Here is a 26,985-nt window from a genome sequence, read left to right as displayed (position 1 = left end):
GCTATTCCTCATTAGCTAGTCCCAATTAACTCCATGTGTGAATGTTCTTATTTTGCAACAAGAGTGCCTTAGTTAGAATTAGCTTAATTCATTTGGGAAGCTAATTTGGAATAAGGCACTCATTCTGGAATAAGAGTGTTCACACGTGGAGTTAATTGGGAATAGTGAATCCATTTTAAATTCACACCCTACTTTATTCTGGACTAATTTTCCTGTGTAAACAGACAGATAAAGTTTTTATTGGGTAATAAATAAAATAAAGTTTTTATTGTGTAATAAATCCAGTGAGCTCATCCCAGTGTCTCTCTTGCCCTTGTAGCAGGTACTACCTTTTCCTTTCTATGGTTTCCATGCCACATCTTACTGAGTCATCAAATGGCAGAGCTTTGTTCTGGTCCAGTCTGGGCCCCCTTTCGCAGGCCCCTTCATGACTCTGGGAGGTCACGTTACCAGGCTGCCTTTCCCCATAAATCACATCCATGTGTGATTCATTTGGCAGCACATGCTATGGGCTGTTCACGGCTGGCAAGCCAATGTGGCAGACACACGTGAATTGCTGGTCGTACTTCACAGGATGAATGGACCACACACAGACAGAGCCTCTGAAAGCTGAGAAGTCAAAGGGGCCAGTTAATCTAATGTGGAACAGCTTTTTACAATATGAGCAAGCAAGAGAGAGATAGAACAGACCCCTTTTTTACACGCCTTGGTTTTGCATAGGTTCTACTTAACGGTTGACTTATTTTCAAGGTGCAGGTGGTCACATCGCTCTTGGGATGTGTATTAAAATGCATCCTGAGATTAACTCTATCAGTTTAGGTGGCATGTCACCAGGCTGGAGTCTGGCCCATTGTTTTTTAAACAAAATGAATGATGTAAATTTATTTCCATATTCCAGTGTGTGTATAATTACTAAGTAGTTGGTCCCTCGCCTCATTGGTGCTTCTGCTGGCATAAGGAGTCCCTAGCTGGCAGGGCCGGCTCCAGGGTTTTTGCCGCCCCAAGCAGCAAAAAGAAAAGAAAAAAAAAGCCGCGATCGCGATCTGCGGCACTTCGGCTCTACCACCGCCGCTTCAGTCTTTGGCAGCAATTCGGCGGCTGATCCTTCGCTCTGAGAGGGAGTGAGGGATCCGCCGCCGAATTGCTGCCAAAGAGCCGGACATGCTGCCCCTCTCCGTTGGCTGCCCCAAGCACCTGCTTGCTGGGCTGGTGCCTGGAGCCGGCCCTGCTAGCTGGCACAAAGCTGGTGTAGTAATAGAAGGAAGTAGTTTTTCACACAGTATGTGATTACACAGGGGAACTCATTGCCACAGGATGTTGCTGAGGCCAAGAGTTTAGCAAGCTCTAAAGTGGAATTGGATTCTTATATAGATAACAAGAATGTCCAGGTATTCACCCACGAAAGCTTATGCTCCAATACATCTGTTAGTTGATAACGTGCCACAGGACTCTTTGTCGCTTTTTACAGGTTTGTTATAGTTAATGCTAAAAAAGTAGTATTGAAAGGAATACAAAACGTCATGATTCATGGCTAAAACAATCTAACTATGAGGGATTAGGATGAGACCTTCATGGGGAATAGATATTTCATCATCTGTCTACTGTGAGGTCTTCTGTACCTTCCCCTGAAATATCTAATACTGATCAGAGACAGGACACTAAACTAAATGGACCATACGTCTGATTCAGTTTGCAATTTCTGTATTCCTATCCCACTCCCTCTGCAGACCCCAGTAATGGGGGCATGCCCAGAATGCCATTGAACTCTGGCTATTCTTAGCAGCTATACTGCCCCGGGGGGCCATGGCCATCCAATGTACTTTAGAGTAGCCCCATGCCTAACTTAGGGTGGGTTCACAGATGCTTTGCATCAGGTGGCAAAAACCAGCTGAAATGCACAGGTGTACTGGGCCCTCAGTGCTGGGATAGCATAGATTGTGTTAGTCTGCAGCTCTGTAATAGCATCCATCCCCTTTTCCAAACAATGAGATGGTTGCTGGTGAAAGGTGGCAGCTGTTGAGAGTGAATTCCCTCCTCCCACCACTCTGAACTGATACATGATGGACAGTGACAAGACAGGCTTTCTGCATGCTGCCCACTAACACATCTCAACCCTGGCCTGGAGGGAACCCCTCTAGGAGGGAAGCTGCAGCAAAAGATGATGGTTGTGGGCATCAGTGGCCACCTATGCTTGCCCATTGAAACTGCAGGAAATAGGATCACCTGTGAGCAATCACTATAAACACTGTCCCTGGTCATTGCTTCAGAAGAAGCCAGATCAACCCGGGGCTTTGTGGCAGAGAGGTAACTTTGTCCAAGAAGTTGCTAGGAGGCACAGACATTCATCTGCAGGACCACACCCTCCTGCTCACAACAACCTCACCATACGCGGAGTTCTCCCCATCTTCTTTCTGTAAACAAAGATGCCCAGCACTTACTTTCACTTCTGCTCCGCCTCTCCTCTTATTACAAGGCCCCTCGACTGTATTTGTCCCCTGCCCTCCACTTGTGACAGCCCCCCTTTCCTCGGATCTGTCCCCTCATAACTATTTCTTCACAAGGCAAGACGAGCTGGCTACAAGTGGGAGCCACCGATACAGCCTCCTTCCTGCCCAGCATGAGGACACAAGGAAAGGCATGGGAACCCAACTGCAGCTGGATCAATCAGCTGATGGACAGCTGGCAAGAGGAGGTGGGGAGAGACTCAGTTGAGCTACTGCCCAACTAGCTCCTGACTCTCCTCTTCCCCTCCCTCTTCTGCCTCCTCTCAGTCCCTGCAAAAGTTAGGGTGGGGGGAGATGGCTGCCACCACCCCAAGCTGAACGTTGGGTGAGGGAGATGTCCCCTGTTCCCCTCCTATAATTACTATGGTTATTCACAGTATATGCTGGGGGCAAAAATCTGTCCTCCATACCCCAGTAAATTTGCAATCAGATGAGCTTTGTACCTGTGATGAATCATCGGCATTAAGCATCTAGTTGCAATATCCCACAAACAAAGCCGAGCATGGTGGGGCCCTGAGCTTGCTGGCCTCTAGATACTGCTGCAGTATATAAATGTTTAATGCTAAATTCAATTTCCATCGCCCAGTCAATGAGAGTCAGCCAAGGAAGGTGCCAACTAGGAATTGTGTCTGCTTCTGACTTTTATTGAGCACTCTAGAATATGGACTAAGAACAATCACCACATTTCACCCAGACCAATGAAATGCCATGCTAGTAACAGCGCCTGTCACTACGAATCGTATTTGTCTTCAAAGCAATGACCCAGAGGTGGACACCTCTGTATCTCATCAAGTAGAAGAAAAGCACCTGGTTGGAAACTAGTGGAAATGCCTGGGAGAACACACCTGTCCTGGTGGACAGTTGAGATACTCAAGGGAATGTTCAGTATAATTCATAGAACTCAGGACAGATCTCAACTAATGGTAGTTGAGATAAGCAAGACTGTATTGTACAATGAATGCACAAATTTTAATGACTCAGAGGCTTGGAAGGTTGCAAGGTTTTGTGGTCCAGTGGCTAGAACAGTAGACTGTGACTTGGGAGACCTGGGTTTTGTTCCCTGTTCTGCCACTGATCTGCTATGTGATTGTTACCAAATTGCATCATTTCTCTCTGCCTCGGTTTCCTCATCTGTTAAAATGGGGATAATACTGCTTACTTTCTTTTGTAGAGTACTTTGAAAACTCTGGATGAAAGGTGCTACATAATCATATGGTGCAGACTTCAGCCCCAAGTGGGGAAGAGGTTCATATCTGTTTCCTTGGTCAGTCAGAAACCGCAAATTAGATATGAAAAATATTTCAATATGAGGTGGTTTGGTGTTGCTTATAATCATGTCACAGGGTTGTGGCTTTTTTTATCCTGAGCATGTAGGCTGTAAAACACTGACACTCCCTGGGTGGAGAGGGTTAATCAGTGAACTGTAGCACTAAATACCCAATGATTCAGACTGCCTCTTCCAGAATTCCTCCACTTTACATGTTTGTTTCAAGCCAAGGAAAGGCCTCAGATGCACAATTACAAGCCTGTGTGTGAGCACCTCAAAGGTTTGTGAAGGTCCAGATCCATATCTATAAATCTCACTCATCTATTTCAAACCTCACTTAAATGGGGAGAAACATGGAAATGTGCAGCTCCAGTCACTAACAAATTCCAGAAAGCCTTGCAGATTTGGAATGCTTGGAGAACTCCTCTGGTAGCATACAGGGGCTATCTTATGGCTAGCATCTAGGAGACAAATTCAACCCTCGTATTTGCAGATGGCATTTCATTGACTTTAGTGACATGGTGGCTGCTTATCTCAGTAGTGAATTTTGTCCCTGATTTTTAGCATGCAGGCTGCTTTTGGAGAATTAGAAGGTATGTCTACATTGCAGTTAAAAACCCCTGGGTGGCCTGTGCCAACTGACTTAGGCTTGGGCTCAGGGGCCATTTAATTGCAATGTATATATTTGGGCCAGGCTGCAGCCTGAGTTCTGGGGCCCTCCCACCTTGCAGGGTCCTAAAGCCTGGGCTTCAGCCCAAACCCAAATAGCCACACCTGTATGGCCAAGTGGTTAAGGTGTTGGACTTAAGAGTCAATGGATGCATGTCTGTGTGGGTTCAAACCCTACTCCTAGTAGCTGCTGTTTCTGCTTTGGGTAGGGGGTTGGACTAGATGACTTCCTGAGGACCCTTCCATTCTATGATTCAATTAAACAGCCTCTCAGCCTGGGCCAGCTGCAGGTGTCTAATTCCAGTGTAGCCGTACCCAGAATGAGAGAGAAAAGAGGTGAGACACCACCAACCAAGGCAAGTTTCCAGTTTGAACTCTCTCTGAGCCAGGAGTCTCGTAAGAACATAAGAATGGCCATACTGGTTCTGAGCGAAAAGGTCCATCTAGCCCAGTATCCTGTCTTCTGACAGGGGCCGTTCCCAAGTGCCCCAGAGGGAATGAACAGAACAAGTAATCATTAAGCAATCCATCCTCTGTCACCCATTCCTAGCTTCTGGCAAACTGAGACTAAGGACACCATCCCTGCCCATCCTGACTAATAGCCATTGCTGGATCTATCCTCCATGAATGTATCTACTTCTTTTTTGTACCCTGTTATAGTCTTGGCCTTCACAACATCCTCTGGTGAAGAGTTCCACAGGGTGACTATGTGTTGTGTGAAGAAATACTTTCTTTTGTTTGTTTTAAATCTGCTGCCTACTAATTTCATTTGGTGACCCCTAGTCCTTGTGTTATGAGGAGTAAATAACACTTTCTTATTTACTTTCTCCACACCAGAGACCTCTATCATATTCCCTCTTATTCATCTCTTTTCCAAGCTGTAAAGTCCCAATCTTATTAATCTTTCCTCATACGGAAGCTGTTCCATACCCCTAATCATTTTTATTGCCCTTTTCTGAACCTTTTCCAATTCCAATATATCTTTTTTGAGATGGGGTGACCACATCTGCACGCAGTATTCAAGATGTAGGTGTACCATAGATTTCTATAGAGGCAATATGATATTTTCTGTCTTATTATCTATCCCTTTCTTAATGATTCCCAACATTCTGTTAGCTTTTTTGACTGCCGTCAGCTTTTTTGACTGCACATTGGCTGGATATTTTCAGAGAACTATCCACGATGATTCCAAGATCTCCCAACATTTTATTCTTCAGTGAGAACGGCAGGTGTGCAGCACTAATGAAAATCAGGCCCCTTTATGCTGTTTCTCATTGAGCACTCAAAAACTAAAGACTCCAAAATTAGTGGCTAGTCTTGGAAAAGTTTGGTCTAAATCTCTGTGTCTCAGTGTCTCACCTTTGAAATGGGAATAATAAAATTTACCTACTTTATAGGTGGGTTGCAAGACTCCATTCATTAATGTTTGCAAAATCTCTGGTGATCCACTGATGGAAGGCTCAATGGAAATGTGAAATAATATTATTTTATTGTTATTAATAATTGTTTAAAAATATACATTGTAAAACCTTCCTATTGTTTATTATGACTTATTGTGCAAGATAGTTGCAAAATGTAGATCCAACATTGCTCATTAGCTTAGAACAGATGAAGGAAACCATACCTATTCCACAGTTGATACTCTTTCAGCCCTTAGTTTTATTTCTGGCTTTCCAGTCAGATTAGAATTCCTGTCTCTGTTCCTTTATACTGCAAATGCTTTGGGCTTGATGTGGGTGGATCAAGAATCCTTTCTAAAGGATGGAAATGCAGGCAGAAGAAAACCAATTAATTCCTAGCAAAGAATAATCACTTTGCTGCTACCCCAAATTGCTTTTAAGACTTCCATCTGACAAGTGAAAATACTGAGAAATCAAACTGGCTGGTTTCATGTTGTGAGGTAGGGTGAGATTCAAAGTTCATAGATTTGATGCATGGCTTTGGTCTAAAATATTGCAAGTTTTGGCTTTTATGCAAGATTAATTTCTGATCATTCTTGGCTCCAGCCTGGCCAGAAACACTTCAAGAAGAGCCTTTCTCAGCGTTATTTCTGAACCCTTGCTTTTAGGTTAACACCTGGAATACAAAAATATAGGGGAGGTGGAAGTGAAAAATCCTTAAAAGGAATAAGCCAATTGACCTTATTCAGTTTTATTTTGAGCAAAGATTTATGCTGTAGAAAGAGGTTGGGATAATTTATCCGAAGCAATTTGTCCATCCCTAGTTTCAATATGACAAAAGCATTTTGCTGCCCCATGCTGACAGATGGGACAGCTCTCTCTACTGATTGACCCAGTCTCAGAGGGTAATACGTGGAAGTTTCTTGACAGGGTGTGTGGTGTATGTGCTACCCTATGAAAGATTGTGTCAGCATAAGTCACTAGCTCTTAGTAGTTGCTTGGTTACAGATGTCCTCTCCTCAAGGTATGATCAAACCAATGAGTTCTGATTAGAGATGAACAAATATAAATACACCTCTACCCGATATAACGCGACCCGGTATAACACAAATTTGGATATAACACGGTAAATCAGTGCTGGGGGGGGGGGGGCAGGGCTACGCACTCCGGTGGATCAAAGCAAGTTCGATATAACGCGGTTTCACCTATAATGCGGTAAGATTTTTTGGCTCCCAAGGACAGCGTTATATTGAGGTAGAGGTGTAAAGAAAAATGTGTGCAGATTTGCTTAGATGAAAACCCTAAATGCACTTTGTTCCTGTCCCTTTTTGTTGTCTGTTCATGAATATACTAGCAAATAGGTTTATTGTCAGGAGTGTTAATTGGAACAGAATTTTTAAGCAATCATTGGAAAATATTTATAGAAAGCAAATTTCAGATTAATAAATTGTAAGTATTTGTATGGGACACCTTATTCTAAGAGTAATGTAGATCTAACCAGGGAGCAGAACAATACCCATAGGACCAAAACAACAAAGAGTCTGGTGGCACCTTAAAGACTAACAGATTTATTTGGGCATAAACTTTCGTGAGTAAAAACCTCACTTCTTCGGAAAGCTTATGCCCAAATAAATCTGTTAGTCTTTAAGGTGCCACCAGACTCTTTGTTGTTTTTGTAGACACAGACTAACACGGCTACCCCCTGATACTTGACACCCATAGGACCAGTGAGCACAGTCAAACCTAGCTAAAAGCACTTTAATTTGCCCTGAACAAGCTTCAGAGCAAGCCTAGGTTGCTGAAATTACTTATTGATTAATTATGAGCAGTAAATGCAGTTTAGAGAATTCTGATCTCTTCACAATTAATTTACCAACAGAAAATAAAAAGGTGAAATTTTTTGAATTAGTTAGTTGCTTCTAGGAATGCACCCAGCTCTAGTTCTGATGATGTGTTGCTGCTAAGTGTTGTGTTTCTTTGATTGAGCTTATTGTCACTTGATAGCTTGTAGGAGAAATTACATGGGAAGAGTTTCTCTGGACAATTTGGCTCTGGCATCAAAAAAGCAATGTGGTCTATGAGACAGGTTAATGGACTCTCAGACCTGAGTTCTACTGCTGGCTCTGTGACTTTGTCCAAGTCATGGAATCATAGGCCTGGTCCCCACTAGGCCCCCACTTCGGACTAAGGTACGCAAATTCAGCTACGTTAATAATGTAGCTGAATTCGAAGTACCTTAGTCCGAACTTACCGCAGGTCCAGACGCGGCAGGGAGGCTCCCCCGTCGATGCCGCGTACTCCTCTCGCCGAGCTGGAGTACTGGCGTCGACAGCGAGCACTTCCGGGATCGATCCCAGAACATCGATTTCCTGCCGCCAGACCCTCCGGTAAGTGAAGACGTACCTATATAAATATAGGGCTGGAAGGGCCATTGTGAGGTCACCTGGCCTATTGCCCCGTGCCGAGGCAGGACCAACAAAATCTAGACCAGGTATTTGTACCTGTTCTTAAAAACAGCCAAAGATTGGGATTCTACAGTCTCCCTTGGAAGCCTGATCCAGTGCTTAACTATCCTGCGTGACAGACCCAGACCAGTGGGGTACAGGAGTCTGGTAGAGGGCAAATATACTGGTCACTGGATGAGTAGTTTTCTGTTCCCTGAGTGACCAGAGCAGGGGCTGCACTAGAATAATCAGGAACCTGCTAGAACCAGTTAAGGCAGGCAGGCTAATTAGGACATCTGGAGCCAATTAAGAAGAAGCTTCTAGAATCAATTAAGGCAGGCTAATCAGGGCACCTGGGTTTTAAAAGGAGCTAACTTCAGTTTGTGGTGTGAGTAGCTGGGAGCAAGAGGTGCAAGGAGCTGAGAGTGAGCTGCTGGAGGACTGAGGAGCACAAGCATTATCAGACACCAGGAGGAAGGTCCTGTGGTGAGAATAAGGAAGGTGTTTGGAGGAGGCCATGGGGAAGTAGCCCAGGGAGTTGAAGCTGTCATGCAACTGTTACAGGAGGCACTATAGACAGCTGCAGTCCACAGGGCCCTGGGCTGGAACCTGGAGTAGAGAGCGGGCCTGGGTTCCCCCCAAACCTCCCAATTGACCTGGGCTGTGGGTTCTTCCAGAGGAGAAGGTCTCTGGGCTGTTCCCCAATCCACATGGTGAACCTCTGAGGCAAGAAAATCTACCAATAAGTGCAGGACCCACCAAGATAGAGGAGGAACTTTGTCACACCTGATAGTTCAATTTTTTCCTAATATCAAATTTAAATCTCCCTTGCTACAGATTAAGCTGATTATTTCTTGTGCTGCCTTCAGTGGACATGAAGAACAGTTAATCACCATCTTAATAACAGCCCTTCTGGTCCCCCTTCAGCCTTTTCTTCTCTAGATTAAACATGCCTAAGTATTTCAATCTTTTCTTATAGGTCAGGTATTCTAAACCTTGAATAGTTTTTATTGCTCTCCTCTCAACACTTTCCAATTTGTTCACACCTTTCTTAAAGTATGCTGCCCAGCACTGGACACCATAGTCCTGATGAGGCCTCACCAGTGCCAAGTAGGGCAGGACAATTACTTCCCACGTCTTGCAAATGACACTCCTCTTAATTCATGCCAGAATATTAGCCTTTTCTGCAGTTGCATCACATTGTTGATTCTTATTCAATTTGTGATCCCCCAGGTAGAATGAAGTTGCAGTAGCCTAACCTTGATGAGACAAAAATATAGTTAAACATGGTCTGCGGGGAAAAATCGCGTCTTGGCCAGTCAAAGATGGGACAAATCTTATGATTTAATTTTAAATTGAGCAGCAATGGCTTCCAAACAATATGATTTTCCATGTGAAATTTAAATTTAAATGTTTGAATTTTTTCATCAAGATTTGTTGATCAGAACAAAACAATTTTTGTGGAAAATGTTCATTTTGTTGAAACTTTCTGATCATTTAAAAAAAAACCTGATTTGTTTTTTTTTGTTTGTTTTTGTTTGTTGTTTGTTTGTTTTGTTTTCAGCTCAGTTTTAGTTATCAAAAGCTAGAAATGTTTACCAGGAATCAAACCTTTTTCAACAAGCAAAAATGGTGTTTGAAAACTGAGAAAAATTCAGTTTTGGGTTCTTGGGGGGGGGGGGGGGGGGGTTTGTGGGGAATATCAAAAAAGCAAATTTCCCATGAAAAATAATTATTTCTTTTTGAGTAGCACTACTCAACATTTAAGAAAGGAAAACAATACGTGAATGGGCAGCATTGTATTTGAAGACCTGGTAAAAAGACATTACAGTAACTCCTCACTTAACGTTATAGTTATGTTCCTGAAAAATGCGACTTTAAGTGAAACGATGTTAAGTTAATCCAATTTCCCCATAAGAATTAATGTAAATGAGGGGGTTAGATTCCAGGGATTTTTTTTGCCAGACAAGACTATATCTATCTATCTATCAAAAATCACACACAGCATAAGTTTTAAACAAACAGTTTAATACTAATACACAGTGATGATGATTGTGAAGCTTGGTTGAGGTGGAGGAGTCAGAGGGTGGGATATTTTCCAGGGAATTACTTACTGCTAAATAATGAACTAGCAATTGGCTGTGCCCTCAAGGGTTCACTCTCTGTCTACAAGGCAGCAGGAATGGAGGAAGGGGAGAGAGCATCTCAGACAGACACATACTGTGTGAGAGAGATGCACATTTCCCCTTTAAGTAAACTGCCTTGTTAATTAGATCAGCTTGCTGAGACCACAGCTGCTGCTGCCAGCAAGTTCCCTCTGTCCTGAGCCCTGTCATGTATCCCCCCTGCTCTATGGAAGATGGGGTAAGCAGGGTGCAGGAGCAGGGGGGAGGGGGACACCCTGACATTAGCACCCCTCTTTCTCCCCTTCCCCCTGCACAGCAAGCAGGAGTCTCGGGCAGCAGCTCCAAGGCAGAGGGTAGGAGCAGCACATGGCAGTGGGGGGAGGGACAGCTGCAATTGCTAACCTGCTAGGCAGCTGCTGCACAGGGAACTTAAGGGAGCGGGGAGCTGATATGGGGGGGAGCTGATAGGGGGCTGCCGGTCCACCCTGGTTCCAAGCCCCCACCAGCCAGCTGCAATGGGCTGCTCTTCCTGCAAGCAATGGACAAAGCAGGCGGCTGCCAAATGACATTAGAAGGGAGCATTACGCAACTTTAAACGAGCATGTTCCCTAATTGATCAGCAACGTAACAATGTTAACCGGGATGACTTTAAGTGAGGAGTTACTATACTAGAGACCAGGTTTTGCTCTCTATTATGTTGTAAATCCTAAGTAACTTCCTTGCAGTCAATGGAATACTTTTGATTCACATCAGGGAAACAGAGAATAGGAGGTGGCCTTCACTTTTAGAATATTTTGTCTTGCCACCCTGCCACTGAGTTTATGATGAAAGTAGAAAGGGTGAGCTAAGCCCTGTTTTGGATGTAAAGGTGTGTTAGTCTGATAGAAGAAACAACACCTCTCTGGTCTGTAAATTGCCACTTTCAGTGGCATTATAACTGAAATCTAAAGGTTATTGCAACCATTAACTGCTTTAGCTCTTTCACCAAGGAGAGGAAGACCTCATTTTCTTGCTGATAGAAAACAAAATTCCCTTCTTTGCAGCAGCTGTGCTGCAGTGAGACATGTTAGCAACTCTTTCAAGCTTCCCTTCCCACCCACACACCCTGATACCAGATAATCATCTAATTCTGTGGTACAGGGTGTGGCAGTAGAGATGCACTAGAGATCGGTGGCTCCCCATCACTCACCTAAGAAGTCTGACATTTTAAGACTTATATTTATGACAAACTTTGCATAAAGCAAGCAGAAATCTTTACAACCGTGGGGGAAACTTTAGAGGCTTTTGCCTTGGAAATTGTTCCCTTACCATATTTTGGCACCACTTCATCTGCTAGCTATTTCAATAATGTCTTGGACACAATGTTATGTATCATTGTAAACTGAACTGGTTTAAATAAAATCTTTTTAAAATCATGTTAAATTAGTTTATCATTAGTCTGTAGCTCAGTTTAAACCCATTTAAGAATCTTTTCATGGGCTTACACTGGTTTAACTAAATTGATTGACAAACACACCTATAAAACTGATGCAACTGGTAAAACAGACAAAGCCCCAGGCACAGAGAGTTGAAGTGACTTACCCAAGGCACACATTGAGTCAGTGGCACAGTCATCAATAGAACCCAGTCTCCTGACTAGAGTTGGGGGAAGTTTTTCAGCTGACACTTTTTTCTGACTAAAAATTGAGATTTGGGTTAGCCAAAACCATTCAGCGAATGTGAGTTGGTTTAGGAGACTTTTTTGGTTGATACACAACTGAGTGGGAGTCAACAGTGCAATGCTTTCTCAAAAAAGCCAAATATCATTCTGGGGTGTGTTAACAGGAGGTCTCCGCTGGAGTCCTGTGCCTGGTTTGGGGCACTACACCTTTGGAAGGATGTGAACAAAATGGAGAAAGTCCAGAAGAGAGCAACAAATATGATCAAAAGTTTAGAAAACCTGACATCTGAGGGAAGGTTGAAACAACTGGGCATCTTTAGCCTAGAGAAGAGCAGGCTGAGGGGGGACATGGTAGCAGTCTTCAAATATATAAAAGGTTGTTAGAGGGTGGTGATCAGTTGTTCTCCATGTCCATAGAGGGTAGAACAAGAAGTAATGGGCGTAATCTGCAGCAAGGGAGAGTTAGGTTAGATATTAGGAAAAACTTTCTAACTATCAGGGTAGATCAGCTCTGGTTACCAAGAGAGGTCTTGAAATCCCCATCACTGGAGACTTTTAAAGACTAGGTTGTACAAACACCTGCTCAGATAGTGTAGGTGTACTTAACCCTGTCTCAGCAGATGACTTCTGGAGTTCCCTCCCAGCCCTACATTGCTATGATATGAAAACAAGAGGGAAAAAAAAAAGGGGGGGGGGGGAATGTCCAATGATTTGTCTGACTCAAAATGAAAATTTTCTGACTTTTTTGATTTGCTGAAAATTCTAAAATATTTTGGGTTTGGTTTGACCTGAACTGATTCCACCTCCCTTCAATTTTTTTGCAACTGCCAGCAAACTGAGGAATCCGTTATTCCCACAGCTCTATTCCTGACTGCCAGCCCTGTGCTCTTTCCTCTGTCCCACCCTGCCCACCACTGAGTGACAGGGGGAGAGTGAAGGAGCATGTAGCGGCAAGGGTCGGAAGAGCAGTGAGGGAGGGATTTTAGATCCAAAAGGTCACTCTTCCATAAGGAAAACTGTTGGTTCTCAACTGTACCTTAGTCTAGCTCCACTGTTGCTTCCAAATGGCCAGTGGTGGGAGTGTTAAGACAGCATTCAGAACTCTGAACCTGTCCTGAGCTTCTGAAACCCAGCAGACCCAGAGACGCAACAAAGGCAGGGCAGGGTTTATTCCCTCTCTTCAGTGAGACTCCAAGAAGAAGAGTCAGAATTCTCCTTTTATTAATTATCAAATAATGGGAGGAAGAATTCCACCTCTTTACAGATTTTCCTTTTATATGATGAATAAAAGCAGTGGGGATCTACAGGGGCTTTTAAATTAAATGGTTTGCGACAAACTGAGTTTTTTGGGGTCAAAGGATGGCATGAATCTTATTTTAAAATGATTTCTAGAAGGCATAGCTCTCTGGACTCCTTCCACATCCGTTAGGAGTCTGCAGTGCTCACCATGGCTAGCATTTCACATGGCCTAGTTGAAATCTGTGGCACTGAACCTCTTCCCTGAGCAGGCATTTAAGACCATGGTAATAGCTGAACCTTTTCCAAGCCTGATTTTCCACTGTCCTGCAGCTTGTGCAGACATTGCTTCAGTGCAAAGTGGATGTAAAACACTGCCATGCTGGTTTTGGGCCTAGTTGGCACAGGGGAGGCAGTATGGCCTTGTGGCTAGCGCACCTGACTGGGACTCTGGAGACTTGGATTCATCCGAAGAAGTGAGGTTTTTACTCACGAAAGCTTATGCCCAAATAAATCTGTTAGTCTTTAAGGTGCCACCAGACTCTTTGTTGTTTATGCTCAGCTTTGCCACTCTTTAGTGACTTTAAACTAGTCACTTCACCCCACCATGCCTCAGTTTTCCCATCTGTAAAAGGGGATGATATTGCCCTCCTTTGCAAAGCGCTTTTTGAGATCAATTGATGAAAAGGGCTGTATAAGGGCTAGGTGTTTTGTTACCATTATGCATAATTTTTTCTTGACTGCCTTGTGCATTGTACAGCCATTTGCTCCTGGGAACAAGATAGGCAGCATTTAACATTCACTTTGCATGCACTTACCAGAGCTGTAAATGGTGACATGAGGTGCAAGGCAGGGGAGAATCTGACCTTCCGTTTGGGCCCTCATTCTCCATAGCTTTGTGCCTTGTGTCAAAAGTTATCCCTGCACCAAGTGAGACATAAGTAAAAAGTCTGTTCTAGGGTGATTTATGCCCACTGTCCTTTGCATGGAAATAGAGGTGTAAATGATGAGACAAGAGTTTGGGCAGCGGGGAATCAGGCCCATTGAGTTTTCCAAATGCCTCAGCTGACAGCAGAAACCAGCATGTCTCATTTCTGCCTCCACTTACTCAAGCATCATGTGACGGAACAGAAATTGGAACAGATCTGACTGCAGAACAAGTCCATCATGCCAATGGGGGATTAAGGACCCCTAACAGTATGCACTGACACAATAGGTGGGGTCATCATGATACCTGCTTTCAGTGCTCCTTGGATTAGAGTAATGTTTCATATGCTTCTATTTTTCTTTTGACTCTGGCTAAACAAACAGTTAATGTGCTCACAAATCCCATTCATAATGTAAAGTGTCGGTAAACTTGTCTGTTGTATTGCCCTTTATGATTTGCCTTTGGAAAGTGATACAGTGGTTCTGTCTGGGGGCTTTCACAGGGTCCGGATGATGTCCTCTGCATCCAGTTCAAACACTCTTATATTGAATAAGAGGCAGATATGTCTCATGGCTGGAGTAAGGGTGCCTGGAATGGGGGGAGTTGTGTTCTGTCCCTGAGTCTGCCACTGATGCAGATCTATCTTGGATGGTAACGAAGACATACCTGGCATCTCCTCTAAGAAGTGCTCAGCCTAGCAAGTGCTCTTGTTACACCAGTCTTTATTGGCTCTTTTCTGTGTCTGACTTGCCACAGTAAATTAGCACTTCTGGGAGTGGGGTGGTGTGCTAAATGTCATCTCAGTGTTGGAAAAACAGCAATTAGCAATGTAACATTCAATTACTTGGCTTTGTTAATGCAGCCCCAGCAGGATAGCAGGCCTGGAAGTGGAGCAGGAAAACGGGGCATTTCAGGGGGCAGGTGTTTGCTGTAAAAAGTACAAACTCCTATTCACAAAACTTTAGCAAATGGGTAAAGGAGAATCACGGGCAGCCAGCATTAAGATCCACTTAGACAGGAGATACTGGCTTATTCCTAATCAGCTGAGCCACTGTTGTTGGTATCAACTAAAACATTATGAGTCTGATTTTCAAAAGAACTTAGCTCCCATGTAGGCACCAACATTCATGAAAGCGTGGCATGTTGGCTACTGTGCTGTTTCTAGTCTTTTAAGTATCTTCGTTTTATCACAGTTCTCCTCATTTTAATCATGCAATAATGAATCATCTCTTGGGCAGAGATGATTCAATGACTCTGACCTCCAGTTTCAAAACTAAACTTGAATTACACCAGAACTGACTCTGCAATTCATCATTCTGAGGCAGAGAAAGGGCTCAATCCTTGCTTCCCATTAAGTCAGTTACATTGGTGCAAGGGCTGCAAAGCATTTGCAGAACCTCCCTGGAGAACAACCCCATTGCTGAAGGCCTGTCTGGCTAAGCTCACAGCCAGTTCTGCTGGCTCTCTCCCAAACATGAGAACCCTTAGTGCAGGGGCTGTTCCAGGAGGGGTAACCAGGTCAGCCCTGTGCCATGGCTATTTCCTGGCTGTTGCAAGGTGCCTAGGAGCATGGATAGCCAGGCACAAATTAGGGTAGCCAGACTCTGCACTGAACTGGCTCCCAGAAGCACCAGTATGGTATAGGGACAGGCAGACAGATCTCTCGCTCTGTGTCCTGGACAGGGAGGAATTGAGGCTAAAGTGATTACCTTGCCCTCAGGGCCGGCTCCAGGCACCAGCCTGGCAAGCAGGTGCTTGGGGCGGCAGGTCCAGGTATTCGGCGGCAATTCGGCAGACGGTCCCTCACTCCCGCTGGGAGCAAAGGATCTCCTGCCGAATTGCCGCCGCAGATCGTGATCGCGGCCTTTTTTTTTTTTTTTTTTTTTTTGCTGCTTGGGGTGGCCAAAACCCTGGAGCCGGCCCTGCTTGCCCTCTACTGCATGTTGACCTTTTGGGTGAAAACGTAAGAGCCAAGGAAGGCTCTGTCTGCTTTTAGTGGACTTATGCTTTGCACTAACAGAACATTTTCTAACTTCAAAGTGTTGACAAATATTAGATCATCCTTGCAACCTCCCTACAAGTCACTCTTGCAGATTGCTGTTTTTCACGGTAAGGATTCTTTCTGGGGAGACTGCTGAGTAAAGTATCATAATTCTCTCCCCACCCCAACCCATGCTTATACTAGCCATCATGGGGAGGAAAAGATTTTGTGCCTGAGCTACTAAATTTTCTTGGCAGTCTTGCAAAGATGCTACAAGTTTTTATCCCCCTTCTACTCATCAGGTGGGAGATGAAGGAGCTGGTGAGGCAAGGTGACTCACCCAAGGCCCTCCAAGGAAGCTGTGTCACAGGTGGATTTAGAGCTCAGGAATTCCTGGCTCCCCAGTCCCGTGCTCAGAACACTAGAATGTCTAGCTCTTAAGGATTCCATGTGTCCCATCTCGAAGAGTAGAGGACTGCCTGGTGTCCTTGGTGATAACTTATGTCTCCCACCTGTGAAATACTTGGATATCAGACAGCCTGTCTTTTGTCTGTGGAGGGTTCTAGGCTCAGATCTTAAGCATCAAACTTCTACTCAGAGGTGCTGGCACAGGAGGCTATGCCCTCCAACTTTTTACTGGCTGTAAGGGCGAGCAACAGGAGGAGGGGGTGGAGAGAAGCAAGCAGGGGGCAAGGTCTTGGGGGTGGGGGGAAGGCAGTGTGGAGCGGTGTCTTGGGGGAAGGTGCGGTGCGGTGTGAGGGAGAAGGGGTGCTACGAGGGCGACATGGCCATAGTTCCAGAGCCTGTGGCACCCCCACTTTTAGGACTCTTCCCCTGCTCTTGCTTCTATTGCAGTTAATGGGAGTTAGGTGCCTAAATAGTTTTGAGAATTTGGGCTTTAGTCCTTCTCTGAAATTAAAGGCTGAGATTTCCAAACCTGCCTTTGAGAATTTAGTGCCTAGTTCTGACTGGATTTGGGGCCTATCACCCTTATGCTCCATTGAGAATCCCAGACACAATGTGTTCTCTCTTTGGTAGCAGGAGCTAGTCACTCTTTTCTCAAGCAGGTTGCCATATTTTCATCCAGTGACTTCCCTTTGGAGTCCCATTTGAATTAATTTGGGGTATTCCTGATTAAGTGGATAGGGGTGAGGCTAAGAAAATGAAATTACTTTTCTGTGACTTCTAATATACACCTCTACCCCGATATAACGCGACCTGATATAACACGGTAAAGCAGCGCTCCAGGGGGCAGGACTGTGCACTCCAGCGGATCAAAGCAAGTTCGATATAACACGGTTTCACCTATAATGCAGTAAGATTTTTTTTTTTGGCTCCTGAGGACAGCGTTATATCGGGGTAGAGGTGTAGTTAACTTTTAAAACCTCTGAAGGGGGAGAAGAAAGACATTGACTTGGACCAATACTACTGCTCAAGAGAAAAGATCACGAAAGATCCTGCTGTTTTGAGGTAGGTGAAAATCCCTGTTGGTTTCAAGGGATTTCTTGCTACTTGCAGGCAGCAGATCAGACTCTGAGTGGGTTGATTTAAATGTGTATTTTCTGCAGGGGGGCTCTTTGGGGCAGGGACTGTCTTTGTTCTGTTTGTCCTGCACCAAGCACAACGCAGTCCTGGTCCATGGCTGGGGCTCTTCAGCACCACTGCAATACACATAATAAATAATAGCTTGTGAAATGTAGGGTGAATTAGGTAGGGATCTTCTCCACTCCTTGGTTGGTAATTAATTCAATGTCTGGAGCCTGGGAACAGATAATTGAAGTGGAGGGAATTTCCCTCATCTCCTCTCCTTATTTTTCTGTGGTTTGGGTTATCCCTAGATTAGACAGTGATGGACATATGAAAATGCCTTTGATTACAATTTGCTAACTGGTTTCACAATTACAACATACTTTTAACTCTGTCTGCCCCTTCAAGACCTTATTGTGGGTTCCCACCCTTCCTCCTAACAATTTCACAATGCCTGGGATTAGGAGTGACGGAAGCCTGCAACAAGTGTAGAAAGGGGATACCACATCCTCTGTTGCTTTTTACAGATTCAGACTAACACGGCTACCCCTCTGATATTTCACATCCCTTGATGTTTCACCTGAGCCTTAGCCATCTGGCTAGTCCAGCGCAGAAGCTGCCTGGTGGATGAAGAGTAAGTCTGATTGCACTCTTATCAGCCCTCCTTGTTTTTTTTTTCCAGTGCAAAGCACAGACCCTTTCCATTTTTGCTGTTGCGTTGGTGAGAAGGAATCATTTGTGAGGCTTGCCAACTGAGCTCTGCCGGAGTGGATGATTCCAGAGCCATTCTAATGAGGTGGGAGGAAACACAGCCCATTGGCCAGCTGCTCGTGTCTCTGTGAAGTCAGGACTTCATGCCACAGAAAAACAGAACAGCAAATCTGCAGCATGTAGTGTTCTCGGAGCAAGGAAGCTGTCGATTCATTTGCAAGGTAAGCTCATCTATGCATTTAACTTTTTCATCAAGCCAGATCTTTTCCAGATGTGGTAGCTAGTAATTCAACTCCCCCCCCCCCCACTTACACCGCATTAAGGAATCCCGAGGGGTCCATTTTATTACTGAGGCCATCGTAGCTAGGACGACTAGGTGTTCTGTAAAAGGCCATCATGCTGTAGGATTTTAGTCTCGTCTCTGTATTCTAGACATTGTTGTGTTGCACCACAATTTTTATACAAATCAAAGATTTATTACAGAGCCTTTAGGTTAAGGAGATTGCAGATGTAGACTTTGTAATCATGGCTTTAAACAGAAATGGAATTTTGGTTTTGGGGTGGGCACAAATAGAACATCCTGGTTAACACAAGGGGAAATATACACATACGTGCTCTACGGGTGTTTGGACTTAGGGTGACCAGATGTCCCGATTTTTATAGGGACAGTCCCGATTTTTGGGTCTTTTTCTTATATAGGCTCTTATTACCCCCCACCCCCTGTCCTGATTTTTCACACTTGCTGTCTGGTCACCCTAGTTTGGACTAAGAAAACTACATCTTCTGTGGAAAGGCTTCATCTCCCAGCCCTGGGAGAGCTAAAAGCAGGATGTATGTATTACAGTTGTTCATTCATCAGTGGCTGCAGATAATGCAATTTTCAAGTCAGCAGTGCATGAATGCCGCCGTGCGTGCTGCACACCGAGAACACTCTACTTTGGGGAATCAACACTTGCTGTAGTTTGAATAAAATACAAGGCTGGAAGGAGAAAATGTCTCTGGGTGGGGAGGGGGCTATTGGTTAATCTAGATCACTCCATTGTTCCCAAGGATTCGTGTGGTCCGTGCATTTCCGTGGAGAGACCTGTCAATAAAAAATTCAGGAGTGGGGGGGGGGGGGGGGGAAACAGCAACAGCTTCAGGTATCCCTGTTGCCTGGCCCTGACGGATGGGGTAGATGTCTTGGTGCTTGTGAATTCACAGCAGTTTAATTATGTCCCTGAAAAGGGCTGTATTTACAGTCCACTCTTTTATTTACATGTCAGATCCTGCATCCCTGGTGTTTCTGCTCCTGTTGTAAGGTGTCTTGGGGACGGTGAGAAATCATCATTGTGTCTTGCCACGAGCAAGAATATCACTTGTTTGTTTGTTAGCCTATTAGGGTAATGGGAAAGCCATTTCTGCCCTGCTGTGCAGATCTCATTTCAGCAAAACTGCCTGTTCTCCAGCTTGTACGTGTTTGATTTTTAAACAGTGAGTGTACTGTGCTCATGCCAAGCTTGAGGCTGCTATGCCTCCAAACTGCCTGAATCAATGTTAGTTCCTAAAGCAAAAGCTCCACTTAGAGTGGAACCTGGAACTTCATGAATGGGATTTGGCCAAGCAAGGGTGTGCTGTGTATCTATCTAAGGGAAAAGGGGGAATGGTTTACTGACTTTTAGCTGCTGCTGTGCTCCTGCACTCAGTATTTTTGTTCTGCTTGTGTTGGCAGTGCTCTCCCTGAACTATAATTTGTACAGTAGTGCTTTAAAAATCTATATTATTTGAGATCAGGACCCCTGGTGCTAGGTGCTGTACAGACATAGTGAGAGACACTCCCTGCCCCACAGAGCTTACAGCCAAAGAGACAAGACAGACAAAGGGTGAGAGGAGAAACAGAGTCCCAGAGAGGTTAAGTGCCTCACCCAAGGTCAAGTAGTAGCTCAGTAACAGAGTTGGGAATAGCTCCCATGTCTCCTGAGTCCCCAGACTAGTGCTCTAACCATGTTGCTTCTCTTATACTAGCATTGATACGTTAGTGATTGTGTTGCACTGGTTCTTCACTCACACTTTCTGTTTAGATAGGTCGTTTAGATTTATTGATTATCTTAAAATAGTCTACTCTATAAAGCCAACCCCAGTACAGTAAATCTATAGAGAAACATGCAAATACACTGATGTTTAGACAATCAAAACCACAAGTGTTGTGCCACCTTTAGAACACAGTAGACTTATTCCACAATACACACACATTCTATCCAGAAAAAAAGTGGTTTCTAATATGTTCTGTATGCATGGAGGGCTAAGCTAGAAATTTGAAAAGTAAGAATTATTCTATGTTCAAAATGAGTAGTATTTTCAGGTGCCTCGTCCCTCAGTAATTGCACAGGTGATGTTGAGAGTACAAAATTACAGGAGTATGACAAGGGGAGATAATGTGATAAGCCGGTTTCTTGTTGCACGTTCTCCACTTGCTGTTGAGGGAAAGGGTGCAAGGGCTGGGGAGATGTCAGTGAAATGTTGAAGCATACTGAAAATGCTGAATTACCACAGTGGCAGCTTTAGAGAAGGGAGCATCTGAGGAAAGGTTTAAATTACTGTTCTTCACTTAAATTACATTTCTTATTTTGAAAAGAGTGCTATATGTGAGAGTATTGGGGGGGGGGGGGGGGGAGAGTCATCATTCAAAGATGGGGTTGGGCAACAGTTGTTGGTCCTTGAATGTAGTTATCCTACTTAATATCACCAAAGCTGCTTTGCTTATTCATTTATGAAATGGATAGGAAATGATTTGACTTGCTGATATCTTGCAGCAGTGAGCTCCACTGGTTAATTATCTATTGCCTAAACTCCCTAAAGTGTTGCTTTGGATCTGCTTTAAATGTTTGGCTCTTAATTTCAGTGAGTGCCTCTTTGTTTTTGCCTTATAAAACAGGGTAAATGGGAATACCAAATTAGCCTTATGGGGGGGGGGGGGGGGGGGTTAACAAAATAGGGTGTTTAGGTTTTGGATCTCCACCCTGATGAAATCTATTCTCTTGCTGCATTTTTCTTTACATTAAGCTAGGGGAATGACTAAAAGTCCAGTGGTCTGATCCTGAAACCTTCATTCATGTGCATAAGCCCATTGACCTTAGTGGCACTATGCACATGAAGACACATAGCAGGATTGGGCCCTATACTACCTATATATTGTGTAATGCATGTGCTGACCTAGCCTTAACCCTTGTGGCATAAACATGATTTGTATGACAGTAGAACCCCAGCTGAGACCATGGCCCCATGGTGCTATATGAACATATAGCACGAGGCAGGCCTGGCCCGAAAAACTTACAATCGAGGCAGACAAAGTAAAGAACGGAAGGAGAAAGAGGCATAGAACATTTCCCAAGGCCAGTGACAGAGCCGGGAACATAACTCCCAGGCCAGTGGCCTGGTCACTAGATCGTGCTGCCTCCCAGTGACATAGCTTTCTGCTTTCCCTAGAAAGTCATTCTGGAGGATATCTCCAGGCACTCCCACATGTAGCTATATCTTCACCACTGCCAAAGGGTCTGCTCTGAAGTACCCCTCCCCCCAGCAAGATGAAGATGTTTAGCTGTGGGAGTTGGCTCCAAGCACCAGCCACAAGGGAGAGCAATGATAAATGTGTTCCATGTGCCCATGAGGTAGCTCTGATGCTTCTACAGTTCTCCTGGCTGGGGCAATTGAGACTGAATTACAGACAAGCATTGATGGGAGCCCCATGTGCTGCTCCTAAATTTACAGCTAGCCCTGCCTAGTTTATTTGTAATCTGGCCATTAAATCTTCTTTCTGGGCAAGAGGTCATCTAGTCCAGTGGTTTTCAAACTGGGTTGCGATCCAGTACTGAGTCATAAAATGTAAGGCGCTGGGTCGCAGCGGCTCTGGTCAGCACCGCTGACCGGGCCGTTAAAAGTCCCATCAGCGGTGCTGCCTGGCTAAGGCAGGATAGTCCCTACCTGTTCTGATACCACGCTGTGCCCTGGAAGTGGCCAGCAGCAGGTCTGGCTCCTAGGCGGGGAGAGGCACGGGGCTCTGCGTGCTGCCCCTGCCCCGAGCACCAGCTCCACACTCCCATTGGCCAGGGGATGGTGCCTGCGGGTGAGAGCTGCGTGGAGCTGCTTGCACACCTCCGCCAAGGAGCCAGACCTACTGCTGGCCACTTTCGGGACACAGCGCAATCTGCGGTGCCAGGACAGGCAGGAAGCCTGCCTTAGCACCCCTACTGTGCCGCTGACCGGGAGCTGCCCGAGGTAAGACCGTGCCCCTACCCTGCACCTCAACCCCCTGCCCCTACCCTCAGCCCCCCAAACCTAGAGCCCCTTCCTGCACCCCAAACCCCTCATCCCCAGCCCCACCCCAGAGCCTGCACCCCCAACCCGGAGCTCTGACCCCCTCCTGCATCCCAACCCCCTGCCCCAGCCCTGAGTCCCCGCCCCACCGCAAACCCCTCATCTCCAGCTCTGTTGGGTTGCGGGCATCAACAATTTTCTTCAACTGGGTTGTCAGAAAAAAAGTTTGAAAACTACTGATCTAGTCCAGTCCCCTGCACTCATGGCAGGACTAAGTATTACCTAGACCAGTGGTTCCCAAACTCGTTCCGCCGCTTGTGCAGGGAAAGCCCCTGGCAGGCCGGGCCAGTTTGTTTTACTAGCCACGTCCGCAGATTCGGCCGATCACAGCTCCCATTGGCCTGGAGCAGTGAACCGCGGCCAGTGGGAGCTGCAATCGGCCGAACCTGCGGACGTGGCAGGTAAACAAACGGGCCAGGCCCACCGGGGCTTTCCCCGCACAAGCAGCAGAACAAGTTTGGGAATCACTGATCTAGACCATTCCTGGCAGATGTTTGTCTGACCTGTTCTTAAAAATCTCCAGTGATGAATATGAATGAATATTAACACAAGTCCTTGAGGCTCATAGTTGTGGGTAGGTTGTTTTATTCCGATGGGTTTGCCATCCTTATTGGGGAGGCTAGGAGGTTAGAGCTTAAACTTTCCGGCCAAGATTTTTAGAATTGGAATCTAAAGTTTAGGCTCCTAAATTCTTATTAAGAGCCTAAACAAGGAATCAAATTTTCAAAAATGGAGAGTACCCAGAATCTCATACCCCTGATTGATATAGCTACATGCCAATATAACGTTTCAGTGTATACCAGACCTATGGCATGGAAAGGCAAGTGATTACTAATGAGGTGAAAGGTTTGAATGGTCAGTAAATTCGCACCAGACTCTGGTTTTGCTGAGTCTTTTGTTTTTGTTTTTCTCCTCACGTCATTTTTCTCCAGACTGGCTTGATCACCCCTGGAAGACTTTGGAGTCTACTCAGTAAGAGGTGTCAGCCTCACACTTTGAGCAACGCAATTGAATAACAATATGTCTCAATGGAAAACCCCATATAACTTACTGGGTAACCATAATTAGAGTTCCACAGACTTAATTCCACATCCATGCAGTTTAAAGTGTTTGCAGTTTTCTTGTTTACTTCCTGTCCTAAATGTTATGCAGTGTTTTGTGTGTTGTTCCAACATGCTGCCACAAAGGTGGCTGCATTTTAGGGGTGGATGAAACAATCCTTGTATATCCATTGTCAAGCTTTTAAGGATGCATTGAGGTCTAAAGTTTGTTAACCTCTTTACAAACATTACAAGCTTTGTAGCAAAGAGGCCCTAGTGTAAAATACAAAGTATTGATTTATTGTTAGGAATACCATTGAAATAATTTCCGTTTCCTGTTATTCCAAGAACCTGCAGAGAATTCATCCAGTAACACTATGGATGGGAATCTTCAATGGCCCTGTCATCTTAGGTACATAGGAAACAAAATAGCAGTAATGCAGTTGACCCATTAATGTGATTCATAGCCATATTGGTCTTTCTAGGAACAAGATGTTTACAAAATATTGCCAATATGTGTGCCCCCCAAAGGACAGATGGACCATTCTGGCCTTGAATAAATCAGGTAGACTTTACCAGCTCTAGCAAAGTTTGGCTGATTTTTTTTTTTCTTAAAATAAAATAAATTAAGTTAGAATGATGATTTTTCATGATGGCAGTGTCTGGATGAGGGGATTGGTAATGGGACACAGAACCTTTTACCTTTGTAACCAGTTTAAATTTGACCCTGGTCAGTAAGGACCAAAAGTTCACAATCATGGCAAATCCCAAAGGAATGTAATGTCCTTGCAGATCGGGTGACACCTGGATTGAAGGACCAGAAACTGCTGCTGTTCAGTTATCTCTATTGGTTTCCCTAGTGCCCCACTCCATATCCCTCACAAGCCACCATAAGGGACACTATCTGGCACCCTAGCTGGCAGTCTCAGCAGAGCAGCCAAGAGAGGGCGGTCCTCAAGCCTAAATCCACTCTGAGAGTTTGTCTTTCCAAGTCAAGGAGGGGTGAGGCACATTAGTAACGTGATAAAAAGCCTCCTTTCGGGGGCCCTGGGAGCAGACGGGAGGAAGAGGCCAGGTTTAGGTTCTGCACAACTGGAATTTTAACAGAAGCTTGAGTTATTCTGTGTTCTACCCCAGCACAAGCCCAAGGTGCAGTGGCTAGTGAGGTCCAAGAGAAGGTTATATAAGCTCTGGGAAGGAATAGCAATAGGATTGTTCCTGTTTGATGCAAGATGTTAGGTGAGATGATCTAAGGGATCCATGAAGATGGGACACTGGGTGGGGAGGGCTCTGAGTTACTACAGTGAATTCTTTCCGAGGTATCTTCCTGGTGGATCTTGCCCACATGCTCAGGGTCTAACAGGTCGCCATATTTGGGTCGGGAAGGAATTTCCCCCCAGGTCAGATTGGCAGAGACCCAGAAGGTTTATTGCTCTCCCCCCCCCCCCCCCCCCCCCCCGGGGCGTGGGTAACTTGCAGGTTTAAACTAGTGTAAATGGTGGATTCTCTGTATCTTGAAGTCTTTAACCCATGATTTGAGGACTCCAGTAACTCAGCCAGATGTTAGGGGTCCATTTCAGGAGTTGGTGTGACTCTGTGGCCTGCAATGTGCAGGAGGTCAGACTGGATGATCACATTGGTCCCTTCTGACCTTAAAGTCTGTGAGTCTATTGTCAACTCTGTGAGTCTAAATATACCATGTTCACTGTGGATCATGGAGCATCTTTGAAGCTGTCTCAGTCGAGGTGCATATGTGGACTTTTGTCTGTCATTAATGGTATTTACAATTTAGTACATCTCCTTGTTTAAACAGGGTGATCTCTTTAACCCATAAAGATAACTATTTGCTCCCATTCCCCTCTGATTGGGGCTGTGCAAACACGGGAAAAATATTTGCAAGTGTTTGTTCAAATAAGACATGTCTTTGCTATTATTATTTAACTCCCCTTCATTGGCTCAGTTTTTGGAACTGTTTATAGGACAGTTTTTGCTCCCTAGAATGTTCATGTTGCTGAATACCTGTGTGAAATGGACTTGCTTCAGAAGTACTCGACATCCATTAGAACATAAGAACAGCCATACTGGGTCAGACCACAGGTCCATCTAGCTCAGTATCCTGTCTTCCAACAGTGGCTAATGCCGGGTGCCCCAGAGGGAATGAACAGAACAGGTAATCATCAAGTGATCCATCCCCTGTTGCCCATTCCTAGCTTCTGGCAAACAGAGTCTGGGGACACCATCCCTGCCCATTCTGGCTAATAGCCATTGATGGACTTATCCTCCATAAAATTATCTAATTCTTTTTTGAACCCTGTTATAGTCTTAGCTGTCACAACATCCTCTGGCAAAGAGTTCCACAGGTTGACTGTGCATTGTGTAAAGAAATACTTCCTTTTGTTTGTTTTAAACCTGCTGCCTATTAATATCATTTGGTGACCCCCCCCCCTAGTTCTTGTGTTATGAGAAGGAGTAAATAACACTTCCTTATTTACTTTCTCCACACCAGTCATGATTTTATAGACCTCTATCATATCCCCCCCCTTAGTCATCTCTTTTCCAAGCTGAAAAGTCCTAGTCTTATTAATCTCTCATATGGAAGCTGTTCCATACCCTTAATTTTTGTTGCCCTTTTCTATACCTTTCCCAATTCCAATATCCTCTTTTTTTGAGATGGGCAACCACATCTGCATGCAATATTCCAGATGTGAGTACCATAGATTTATACACAGGCAATATGATATTTTCTGTCTTATTATTTATTAATGATTCCCATCATTCTGTTTACTTTTTTGACTGCTGCTGCACATTGTGTGGGTGTTTTCAGAGACCTATTCACAATGACTCCAAGATCTTTCTTGAGTGTTAACAGCTAATTTAGATCCCATCGTTCTATATATATATATTTGGGATTATGTTTTCCAATGTGCATTACTTTGCATTTATCAGCATTGAATTTCATCTGCTATTTTGTTGCCTTTTGTGAGATCCCTTTGTAACTCTTCACAGTCTGATTTGGACTTAACTATCTTGAGTAGTTTTGTGTCATCTGCAGATTTTGCAACCACACTATTACCCCTTTTTCCACCTCGAAGGCTGCCATCTTGTGTTTGGGAATCAGCCAGTCAGGGCACAGAAACCA

At 44.7% G+C, this 26,985-nt stretch overlaps 1 protein-coding gene across 35 annotated transcripts in view; it reads left to right on the top strand.

Moving 5' to 3' along the window:
* The first annotated feature begins 18,560 nt into the window (after positions 1–18,560).
* SORBS1 (sorbin and SH3 domain containing 1) overlaps positions 18,561–26,985 on the top strand; it is a 210,460-nt gene continuing 202,035 nt past the window's right edge. For 19 of the 35 annotated variants that reach the window (XM_034777802.1, XM_034777797.1, XM_034777789.1 and 16 more), the window contains exon 1: positions 18,562–18,674. The gene's annotated coding sequence lies outside the window, so the exon portion shown is untranslated. Of the gene's footprint in view, positions 18,675–26,985 lie in introns of all 35 variants that reach the window. The other 16 variants (XR_004646670.1, XR_004646672.1, XR_004646671.1 and 13 more) reach the window with 3 other exon arrangements.

Source organism: Trachemys scripta, chromosome 7 (assembly GCF_013100865.1).
Source record: "Trachemys scripta elegans isolate TJP31775 chromosome 7, CAS_Tse_1.0, whole genome shotgun sequence".
In the NCBI taxonomy this organism is placed as follows: Eukaryota; Metazoa; Chordata; order Testudines; family Emydidae; genus Trachemys; species Trachemys scripta.
The sequence above is the reverse complement of the archived record's forward strand: the minus strand, read 5'-3'. Positions and strand labels throughout refer to the sequence as shown.